The sequence below is a fragment of the Globicephala melas genome, chromosome 4 (genome assembly GCF_963455315.2).
Source record: "Globicephala melas chromosome 4, mGloMel1.2, whole genome shotgun sequence".
Classification (NCBI taxonomy): domain Eukaryota; kingdom Metazoa; phylum Chordata; class Mammalia; order Artiodactyla; family Delphinidae; genus Globicephala; species Globicephala melas.
Window position 1 is genome coordinate 81513962 of NC_083317.1, and position 9583 is coordinate 81523544.

Below are 9583 nucleotides of genomic sequence, written 5' to 3' on the forward strand. Positions count from 1 at the left end.
CAGAATCCAACAACACATAAAAAGGGATCATACACCATGATCAATTGGGATTTATCCCAGGGATGCAAGGATTCTTCAATATACGCAAATCAATCAATGTGATACACCATATTAACAAATTGAAGAATAAAAACCATATATGATCATCTCAATAGATGCAGAAAAAGCTTTGAGAAAATTCAACACCCATATATGATAAAAAACTTTCCAGAAAGTGGGCACAGACAGAACCTACCTTAACATAATAAAGGCCATATACAACAAACCCACAGCAACCATCATTCTCAATGGTGAAAAACTGAAAACATTTCCTCTAAGGTCAGGAACAAGATAATGATGTTCACTCTCACCACTATTATTCAACATAGTTTTGGAATTCCTCCCCATGGCAATCAGAGAAGAAAAAGAAATAAAAGGAATACAAATTGGAAAGAAGAAGTGAAACTGTCACTGTTTGCAGATGACATGGTACTCTACATAGATAATCCTAAAGGTGCCACCAGAAAACTACTAGAGCTAATCAATGAATTTGGTAAAGTTGAAGGATACAAAATTAATGCACAGAAATCTCTTGCATTCCTATACACTAATGATGAAAAATCTGAAAGAGAAATTAAGGAAACAATTCCATTTACCATTGCAACAAAAAGAATAAAATACCTAGGAATAAACCTTCCTAAGGAGGTAAAAGAACTGTACTCAGAAAAGTAGAAGACACTGATGAAAGAAATCCAAGACGACACAGATGGAGAGACATAAGATTTTCTTGGATTGGAAGAATCAGTATTGTGAAAATGAATACACTACCCAAAGCAATCTACAGATTCAATGCAATCCTTATCAAATTACCAATGGCATTTTCTGCAGAACTAGTACAAAATGTCTTAAAATTTGTATGGAGACACAAAAGACCCTGAATAGCCAAAGCAATATATTTTTTATTTTTTTTAATTTTTGGCTGCATTGGATCTTCGTTGCTGTGCGCGGGCTTTCTCTGGTTGTGGCGAGTGGGGGCTACTCTTTGTTGCAGTGTGCGGGCTTCTCATTGTAGTGGCTTCTCTTGTTGCACAGCAGAGGCTCTAGGCACACGGGCCTCAGTAGTTGTGGCATCTAGGCTCACTAGTTGTGTCACGTGAGCTCTAGAGCACAGGCTTAGTAGCTGTGTTGCACGGGCTTAGTTGCTCCGCAGCATGTGTGATCTTCCTGGGCCAGGGTGCGAACCCATGTCCCCTGCATAGGCAGGCAGATTCTTAACCACTGCGCCACCAGGGAAGCCCCGCTAAAGCAATCTTGATGGAAAAAAACGGAGCTGGAGGAATCAGACTCCCTGACTTCAGACTATACTACAATGCTACAGTAATCAAGACAATGTGGTACTGGCACAAAAACTGAAATATAGATCAATGGAATAGGATAGAAAGCCCAGAGATAAAGCCACACACCTATGGTCAACTAATCTATGACAAAGGAGGCAAGGATATACAATGGAGAAAAGACAGTCTTCAATAAGTGGTGCTGGGAAAACTGGACAGCTACATGGAAAAGAATGAAATTAGAACACTCCCTAACACCATACACAAAAATAAACTCCAAATGGATGAAGGACCTAAATGTAAGACCGGACACTATAAAACTCTTAGAGGGGACACAGCGGTGAGTCAGAATCTGTTTGCAAGCACAGAGAAGTTTCTCCAAGTTATGTGGGTACAACAATGGACACCCAGAAGGACGTTCAACTCCCAAATCAACAGCCAATGATATATATCTGTGGAGAATGTCACACAGAAAATGAAATAAAATCAAGGGATCCAATCCGATGCACAGAATGTGGATACGGAATAATGCACAAGAAAAGGACTAAAAGATTGGTGTTTTTTGATGCTCAATGAAACACGAAATTCAGAGGAATATCTTCATTTGCATTTGGATTTGCTGTTAATATTGTATAGCTTTTGATTAGTGTACTTTATGAATACAACTATACACACATGTTTTCATTTTAAAAGCCATATTGTATTTAGGTATCTACTAATAGTTTATATAAGGATATTATTTTTTGTTCTGTTACATGGTTTGTAATTTAATTTTATATGTAATCTGACACACAATGAAGGTTAAAGTGCTTCCCCAAACTACACTTTAATCAAATTCTAGAATCATCTGGCACCCTTGTTAAAAATGAAGTTTGCTAGGGCCCTCTAAAGTTCTGATTAAGTAAGTTCCTAGGAAACCACTGTTTTACATCACCAATTGTTTGTAAACTCTCCAGCATCATTTTGTGTAGAGTATACCAATGCACTTACTGTCAGTGTGCATAGCTCATTTTGAGTTAAAATTTTCATTTGTTAACTTGGCATAGGCCTTTCTGTATTTGTATATAATGCTTGACTACTTTTAAAATCTTTGGCAAGGGAAAATAAACTTTAATGGTTGCTTTCTGTTAAGGCAAAGTCAACCCGAAGTAAAGTGGATGAAGCAGACTATTAAGGCAGGTACAATTTCCCAGGTGTAATCAGCCATTAAGGTAAAAAACTCTGCTTTCAGGATATTAAAAAAATGTGTTGGTTTACACTGAATTGTTGGATGACTGTTTAAAGCTTTTGCCTTGATCTTAGGGATATGGATGCTCAGATACTCCATCTGTTCCAGGATTCGATTAGATATATTCCAACTTTGTTAATAGCTTTGTGTGTCTCTCACATTCAAAGTATTAACTGTACCATTTAAAAAAAAAAGAGGTATTTCTACTACCATCCTCAAATAGTAAGTTCTATAAATTTATTATGTGCTATACAAAGTACTACCATACTCAAGATTTTTAAAGAGTGCTTCCTTGGTCCAGGTTTTCCTGGACCGTGGCTTTCATAATCTTGTAATTCTGCCATGTTCCTTCTTGAGCTTGTCCTTTCTATACAAGAGTCCCAGTAAATATCTCTTTACAACCATAACAACAACAAAACTCTTAGAGGAAAACATAGGAAGAACACTCTTTGACATAAATCACAGCAAGATCTTTTTTGACCCATCTTCTAGAGTAATGGAAATAAAAAACAAAAATAAACCAATGGGACCTAATGAAACTTAAAAGCTTTTGCACAGCAAAGGAAACAGTAAACAAGACGAAAAGACAACCCTCAGAAGGGGAGAAAGTATTTACAAACGAAGCAACTGAAAAAGGATTAATCTCCAAAATATACTAACAGCTCATGCAGCTCAATATGAAAAAAACCAAACAACCCAATCAAAAAATGGGCAGAAGACCTAAATAGACATTTCTCCAAAGAAGACATACAGATGCCCAAGAAGCACATGAAAAGCTGCTCAACATCACTAATTATTAGAGAAATGCAAATCAAAACTACAATGAGGTATCACCTCACACTGGTTAGAATGGGCATCATCAGAAAATCTATAAACAAGAAATGCTGGAGAGGGTGTGGAGAAAAGGGAACCCTCTTGCCCTGTTGGTGGGAATGTAAATTGATACAGCCACTATGGATAACAGTGTGGAGGTTCCCTAAAAAATAAAAATAGAATTACCATATGACCCAGCAATCCCACTACTGGGCATATACCCAGAGAAAACCACCATTCAGAGAGACACATGCACCCCAATGTTCATTGCAGCACTATTTACAATAGCCAGGTCATGGAAGCAACCCAAATGCCCATCGACAGACAAATGGATAAAGAAGAAGTGGTACATATATACAACAGAATATTACTCAGCCATAAAAAGGAATGAAATTGGGTCATTTGTAGAGACATGGATGCATCTAGAGACTGTCATACAGAGTGAAGTAAGTCAGAAAGAGAAAAACAAATATCGTATATTAATGCATATATGTGGAACCTAGAAAATGGTACAGATGAACCGGTTTGCAGGGCAAAAATTGAGACACAGATGTAGAGAACAAATGTATGGACATCAAGGGGGGAAAACGGCAGGGGGGTGGTGGTGGGATGAATTGGGAGATTGGGATTGACATGTATACACTAATATGTATAAAATGGATGACTAATAAGAACCTGCTGTATAAAAAAATAAAAATAAAATAAAATTCAAAAAATAAAACATTTCTATACAAAAAAATAAATAAATAAAATTTTTTTAAAGTTGCGCACACATGTTGGGGAGGGTCCTAGGACCAGTCAGGTGTGAAAAAAGAAACAAGATAATTAGCCAAAGGTAAACAAAGACCTGGAAGGACTGTCCTATTTAAATATTAATTTAAATCACCTCGTTACTACACTCTTTGTTCAGGATGGCCATAAGCTTTCTCTCTGGGTATGTATTTCTGCCTAGTTTCTGTCTTAAATAAACAAACTTTATGCTCTGTGTGCTCTCCCATACCTTGTACTGTGTCTCTAATAATAAACTTCGTACCTATTTTTACAGTTTTTGCCTCCTTGAAACATTCTTGCTTTCAACTGGGGGAAAGGGCCAGGGCCACTTTCTTTCTAGCCTCTAGTCCCTGGTGGTCTAGCGGCTAGGATTCCTGATTTTCATCCAGGCTACCCAGGTCCAATTCCTGGGCAGGGAACTAAGATCTCTCTTCAGGACTGCTCACTGCTGTCTCTCCGAGATCAATTAGACCAACTCAGTAACACAAACCCATCAAAATCACTGTCTTTCAGGGCCTGATCATTTCTCACATCATTGCAATAGCTGCCTCTTCTTCTACCCTGTCCTTTTTTTTTTGTTTTTGCGGTACACAGGCCTCTCACTGCTGTGGCCTCTCCCGTTGCGGAGCACAGGCTCCGGACGCGCAGGCTCAGCGGCCACGGCTCACGGGCCCAGCCGCTCCGCAGCATGTGGGATCTTACCGGACCGGGGCACGAACCCGTGTCCCCTGCATCGGCAGGCGGACTCTCAACCACTGCGCCACCAGGGGAGCCCTACCCTGTCCTTCTATGTATTTTCAGGATCTCTCTTTTTCTGTCTTTTGTTGTCATTGTTGTTCTTTTGTTGCTTTTTGTTTTTGTTGTTAAGGAAGGTAAATTTATATTATTGTTTTTAATTTTTTTTTGTCTATTTATTTATTTATTTTTGGCTGCGTTGGGTCTTCGTTGCTGCCCGCGGGCTTTCTCTAGTTTTGGCGAGCAGGGGCTACTCTTCGCTGGCGGTGCGCGGGCTTCTCACTGCAGTGGCTTCTCTTGTTGTGGAGCATGGGTTCTAGGCGTGCGGGCTTCAGTAGTTGTGGCACGCAGGCTCAGTAGTTGTGGCTCACAGGCTTAGCTGCTCCGCGGCATGTGGGATCTTCCCGGACCAGGGCTCGAACCCATGTCCCCTGCATTGGCAGGTGGATTCCTAACTACTGTGCCACCAGGGAAGCCCTGTTGTTCGTATTTATTAAGGAAAGTAATTTATAAGTTACATTTCTAGTTTTCTGTTACTGAATCACTAAAAATGGTTTGGTTGACTTTCACCAAATTTGGGAGGTTTGTTTGGAGTAAGTCTGACTTAAAATATGTGGCAACGCTAAAATTTACTTTGGATGGCCCTAGGGAGAACCTCAAAAAGAGAGACAGGTATCTCTGGGAGCAGCTGAAAGTGAGGTGCAGGCAGAAGAGGAGGAAGCCACCTGGTAAGAAATACTCTCTTAATTTAGACAGCGTGAGCCCCTCAAATTGTTCACAATGGTTCCAAATGGATGCCCAAGCCATAAGTCACAAGGATAGACCTTCCAAATGCCAAGAGTAGACTTTTCCATAGAGTCTTGCACAGAGAACTTTGTGTGCATGCTCCAGGGAATAACTGTCCAATGAAGGTGCAGAATTCTCAAGACAAATGCTTGGGAAGCCAGCTAAATAAAAGTAAAAACCAAAAAAAAAAAAAAAGTAAAAACCAGACTCTAATATCAGTATTTTAAAACAACAGTTTAAGGTCCAAGTAAATCTAAAAAACATGGTACCAATGGACTTTAAGTATTGAACATTCCCCTGAAATTTTTGTTGATCTTTTTTTCTTAATGAAATTTTAGTAAGTAAAAAGCATTTTGCCTCTGTCTTGCCATTGTGCAAGGCCTTGCTAGAGCAGTCTCTCTTTGAAATGTTCTGAGCAGCACTCCAAAAACAAGCGGTTACTGAGAGCAGTGGACTTGCACTGATTTTGTTCAATACATTGTTTGTAAGGAAGTCATGCTTTCTAAAACAAAGTAGCTCTATTCAATGAAAAATACTTCTTAGGCCAGAAAAGTAGTATGTAGACATTTTCTTTCTTTTTTTGTAATGAACTACCAAAAAAATTATTCACATAATAATGTTAGTAAGTTAGCATAAATATATTATTTTATATTTATATTATTTATTACATTTATTATATATGATCATATAATATTTATATTTGTTTGTATTATTAAGTAATAGTAATACATTAACATATAAATAGGTGAACAAGAAAAAAATCTAGTTCCCATTGTCTTGAAGATAAAAAGCCAATATCCTAAGCATGACATAAAGTTCTTCACAACCTGTCTTCAAATTACTTTATCATTTCTTATTCATACACACCGAACTCTCAATCCACACTTCTTTTATGCCTCCAAGTTCATTCCCTCTGCCTGGAATGCCTTGCTTCCTCCTTCTTCACCTCGTAAACTGCTGCCTAGTCTTTGAAACCCAGCTCAATATATACACTACCAAGCGTAAGGTGGATAGCTAGCGGGAAGCAGCCGCATAGCACAGGGAGATCAGCTTGGTGCTTTGTGACCGCCTGGAGGGGTGGGATAGGGAGGGTGGGAGGGAGGGAGATGCAAGAGGGAAGAGATATGGGAACATATGTATATGTATAACTGATTCACTTTGTTATAAAGCAGAAACTAACACACCATTGTAAAGCAATTATACCCCAATAAAGATGTTAAAAAAAAAAAAAAAGACTCTTCCTGTGTGAAACTTTTCCAGTGGCTCCTCCCTGGGATTCCTAGCACCTCACTGCTTTCTCCTCAGTTCCCCTATGGAATGTGTACCCAAATCTCTATATTATATTGCATTGTAGTAGTGGTAGCAGCAGCAGCAGCAGTAGTAGTAATAGCAGTAGAAGTAGTAGTAGTGGTAGTGCTGTGTCTGTCTCCTTGACGGAAGGAGCCATCTCCTACTTTTTCCTTATTATATTTTTAATGGAAGCTCAAGAAATGTTCAATAAATGAAGGAATGAAGAAATGAAACAGGGACTTCCCTGGTGTTCCAGCGTTTAAGACTCCATGCTCTCAATGCAGGGGGCCCAGGTTTGATCCCTGGTCAGGGAACTAGATCCCACATCCACAATGAAAATCCTGCATGCTGTAACTAAGACTCAGTGCAGCCAAAGAAATAAGCAAATAAGTATATTTTTTAATGAAATTAAACAAATACATAGATTTGGAGAAAGTTACCCTGATCTCCTTATAGAATATGACTCAAGGAAACAGACTTATCTTTCCAAACCTGGACCTCAAGCGAGAAATTGCAGGGCCACTGATGCAGATGAAAAGACAAAAGGACATTATAGTGAGTCATATACCAGCTTGGAGCCCTAGACCAGGGCGGGAGGGGACACAGTTCAACTTTTCTGACTGTTGAAGTCAAGGAGAGTTATAAAACCACCTCCCCTCTGTTCCATTACACTTCCATACCTGTTTTTCCTGTCCCTCTGTTTGGAAGCTTACCTGCCTCTTTCTACAGTGCTCTCTGTAGCAAGTGATTTCTAGGTTAAAAAAAAAAAGCCAGTACATAATACTAAACTGGAAATGAGGAAAATTCTAATGTTCCTGAGTTGTCATTTATCAGGGTCATAGTACTGAGAAAACTGACCATTATTCATTCTTATCTAGCTGATGAGAAATGAAGAAATGGTTTTCCTTAGAATACCTTTGAATAAATGTTATCATTCAAATGGTTAGGAGTTGGCAGATCATTTGGAATTTTTAAAACCTTTTATTTGGAAATAATTATCGGTTCATAGGAAGTTGAAAAATAGTACAGGCATGTCCCTTGTACACTCACCCAGTTTCCCACAATTGTAACATCTTATATAAGAAGTTACAAAACCAGAAAATCAAACTATCAAAAAACTATCAGAAATTGCACTATCAAAGCCAGAAAATCGACTTTGATACAATTCATAGACCTTACTTAGATTTTACCGCTTTTATATGCACTCATTTGTGTGTGTGTATTGGGGGGGAGGGGTTCTAAGCAACCTTATCACTTGTGTAGATTCCTGTAATCACCACTACAATCAAGGGAAGGAAGTAATCCACCTCTCAAAGACTCCTTGTGCTAACCCTTTATCACCCATTTTCTGTTCAGCCCTTCCTCACTCCTCCCCCAATCCTTTAGAATGTTTTATGTTTTTTTATATTTGATATTTTTCGCTACCCAAAAAAGAGGGGATGAGTTCTCCCACTGATTCTTGTGCTGTCCTGAATGCTGGAAGTAGAAGAGAGCACACAGCTAGGAAGTTAGGGGACTTTCTGTGCCCCCAGCAGGACAATCATTAATAGTAACACAAAGAGGCCTCCCAACGGAAATGATTCTTATTCCTATAATTGGCTAGTTTCCAGAAAAATGTACATTGACTCTGTCTAGATAAACATTTGGCATGGTACTAAAACTGATAGGAATTCAACAAATTTTATCAGGCAAGTACACTGAGCCAACAGGGGCAATGCATTCCATAACACGTTCCTAACAGAATGTGAAACAATTCTCCATTTGTTCCAGAGGGCAGCTGTTTTCAAATTAGTAAAGCTTACTGCAAATTGAGAAAAAGAAAAACTAACAGGCCACCTATTTGGTTTTCTTATTTATGTATCCTTAATTTATTTCTCCAAGCAGGAGACAAAATACCAAAACAGACAAGCGGTGGCTAAAATTATTCACCTGAAACATCACTGCTAAAAGGTCCTCTTCATTCCTACATTCCCACAAAGCTTGTCCACCTAATCCTTCTTAGAACTGTGTGGCCTTCTGAGGGGAGGGAAAGGTGACTGTGTGACCAGTTAGGTAATAACAATAGTTACCAAGTGGTGAGTGCACTTACCCTTGGTAGTAGGCACAGTGCCAAGAACTTGACTTACAATATCTCATTTAATCCATATAACAACCTGGTGAGATGTGTTTTATCATCTTCATTCTACAGTGGAGAAAACGAAGAGTTAGAGAACTTAAATGTTTTGGTTAAGGCCACTCAACTAGTGAGTAGAAGACATGGGATTTGAACACAGGTCAGTGGACCACTGGTAGGGAGTCTTGGCATTCGTTAGGTCTGAGGTGTGACACAGAAATCCATATACGATACTTTTAAAAGTTCCCCCAGTGATACTGATGTACTGATTACTTGGAGAGCATTGCTAGAATCCACTTCCTACAAGGAATGGGGTGCAGGCGCAGAGAATTATATGAGTATAATTTCTCATATAATTTCTCAAACTTATATGAGAAAACTGATAAACTTATATGAGAGATGCTGTCACTTCATAAACAATGCTAAATGACTAGTGAATTTTGCCTATGCTTTTTGCCTATGTTTTGCCTATGAAAATGTATTCTTAAGTTGTTTCTGTGTTTATTCATCTATTTTTCAGTTCTTCGGACCACC

The 9583-nt window shown here is 38.8% G+C and overlaps 1 pseudogene; it reads left to right on the plus strand.

Annotated features, from left to right (window-relative positions):
- The first annotated feature begins 1712 nt into the window (after positions 1-1712).
- On the plus strand, positions 1713-1889 carry LOC115853381 (DNA-directed RNA polymerases I, II, and III subunit RPABC4 pseudogene; annotated as a pseudogene).
- Positions 1890-9583: the final 7694 nt, after the last annotated feature.